The sequence below is a fragment of the Pieris brassicae genome, unplaced genomic scaffold (genome assembly GCF_905147105.1).
Source record: "Pieris brassicae unplaced genomic scaffold, ilPieBrab1.1, whole genome shotgun sequence".
Taxonomy (NCBI): domain Eukaryota; kingdom Metazoa; phylum Arthropoda; class Insecta; order Lepidoptera; family Pieridae; genus Pieris; species Pieris brassicae.
Genome location: NW_025575876.1, coordinates 10001 through 12500, shown reverse-complemented (window position 1 = coordinate 12500; position 2500 = coordinate 10001). Strand labels below are relative to the sequence as shown.

The window sequence follows — 2500 nt, the reverse complement described above, 5'->3', positions numbered from 1 at the left end:
AAACCCACATTGCCATTTCTCTGAGCGTGTGCTGCGAGCTTCAACGAGAAACATATCTATCAATACAAATGTCTATGCAAAAAAAAGAAAACAAACAAAATCATATCAGTCAATAAAATAAATAATAATATTTTTTTACTACTACTACTACTACTACTAGTACTACTACGTGCTACTACTGCACGCCAATACACATACATAATAAAATGAAAAATCGTCTCTCTCTCGCTCGCTCTACGAGAAACATTCGACGTCCGCTCCAATGCCGACGCGGACTATTGCTCTCGGTATAGATGTGGAGCGAAACAGTCGTGCGCACAGCGTCGACTCGTTCTCGTTGCCGCGCGTCGTTCGTCTCAAATAGACACGAACGACGGACGAGAGAGAATGTGTTCTTGTTTTTGTGTTTGTGCGAAGTGTGAGAATATTATATACATATATTCGCGCATGGATGATATAGATATGGGTATGGATTTTCGGAGGAAATTATATCAAATTCGTATTTCGAATGCGAGACCGCCGAGATCTTTCCCAGCTCTCTCTCTCTCTGTGTGTGTGGTGTATAGTACATTTTATATATCTCTCTTGTGTCAACACAAAATAACAAAGAATATACATACTACTCCTCCTCATATTTTATATAATATAATATAAAATTATATTATAGCACCGCGTTCGCAGACCGTATGGTGATGTTACCAATCGACCAAGATTTGGGACCGTCTCCCCCGGTGTTATCTGTGATGTTAAAAGAATACGCTTCTAGGCACACCTCAACGCAGGGCGCCTAGCGTGTTCGACACGTGCGCGGTCGCCACGGCGACCGTATATGGAAAGAATGTATAAAAGAGGACGCACACGCGCCCATCGTCGAAACGGTGTGCGCAGCGTCGTGTTGGAATTTATCCCTCAAGCTCCGGGCGTTGATCGTATCTAGTGCGAATCATGCGTGTGTGTGCGCATGTAATTGCCAGCCGAGTTTTAATATGTTTACAATAACGTATTGAATAAAAATTGAGAAGTTGCGTTTAGATGAATGTTCAATTTTCAAATTGTCACAACATCGATTCCCGCCCGCGGGGTCGTGTTCGTTGCAGTTTTATGTCCCTCACAGTGGTCGAGCATCGTTGTACATCACCTCGTTGCGAGATCGTGACGGGACGGCCGCTCGTAGACCGGTCAAAGTTAGTCTATCGATATGAAGCGCGAACGTCGCGTCGCGTGCAAATTCGACGCGTTACGTTCACGCGTGTCGAGAAGGCGCGCGCGCAAGCGCGCGCCCCTCGACGCCGCCGAGCCAGCGGCTCGCCGAAGCCGCGTGACCGCGGTGTAGGCGTGTCGTTTGCGTAAGCAGCTCCCTGGTTGATCCTGCCAGTAGTTATATGCTTGTCTCAAAGATTAAGCCATGCATGTCTCAGTGCAAGCCGTATTAAGGCGATACCGCGAATGGCTCAATATATCAGTTTTGGTTCCTTAGATCTTACTCAGTTACTTGGATAACTGTGGTAATTCTAGAGCTAATACATGCAATCAGAACTCTGACCAGTGATGGGATGAGTGCTTTTATTAGATCAAAACCAATCGGCGGAGGGCCATGCGTCCGAAGTCGTTAATTTTGATGAATCTGGATAACTTTTGCCGATCGCACGGTCCAGTACCGGCGACGCATCTTTCAAATGTCTGCCTTATCAACTTTCGATGGTAGTTTCTGCGACTACCATGGTTGTCACGGGTAACGGGGAATCAGGGTTCGATTCCGGAGAGGGAGCCTGAGAAACGGCTACCACATCCAAGGAAGGCAGCAGGCGCGCAAATTACCCACTCCCGGCACGGGGAGGTAGTGACGAAAAATAACGATACGGGACTCTTACGAGGCCTCGTAATCGGAATGAGTACACTTTAAATATTTTAACGAGGAACAATTGGAGGGCAAGTCTGGTGCCAGCAGCCGCGGTAATTCCAGCTCCAATAGCGTATACTAAAATTGTTGCGGTTAAAAAGCTCGTAGTTGCATTTGTGCGCCGCGCTGTCGGTGCACCGCATCCGCGGTGATACTGACACGTCTGCGGAGCATATCGTCGGTGAGCCGGCGGTAAAACGCCGGTTCAATATCAAAATCCTATCGCGGTGCTCTTCGGTGAGTGTCGAGGTGGGCCGACAATTTTACTTTGAACAAATTAGAGTGCTCAAAGCGGGCTCAAAATGCCGCTTGAATATTTCGTGCATGGAATAATAGAATATGATCTCGGTTCTATTTTGTTGGTTTTCAGAACTCCGAGGTAATGATTAATAGGGATAACTGGGGGCATTCGTATTGCGACGTTAGAGGTGAAATTCTTGGATCGTCGCAAGACGAACATCAGCGAAAGCATTTGCCAAAGGTGTTTTCATCAATCAAGAACGAAAGTTAGAGGTTCGAAGGCGATTAGATACCGCCCTAGTTCTAACCGTAAATATGTCATCTAGCGATCCGCCGACGTTACTACAATGGCTCGGCGGG

The 2500-nt window shown here is 46.8% G+C and overlaps 1 non-coding gene across 1 annotated transcript in view; it reads left to right on the top strand.

Annotated features, from left to right (window-relative positions):
* The first annotated feature begins 1355 nt into the window (after window positions 1-1355).
* LOC123719098 overlaps window positions 1356-2500 on the top strand; it is a 1906-nt gene continuing 761 nt past the window's right edge. The window contains exon 1 of the ribosomal RNA XR_006755166.1: window positions 1356-2500. This exon is cut by the window's right edge and continues 761 nt beyond it. This is a non-coding gene — a ribosomal RNA (small subunit ribosomal RNA).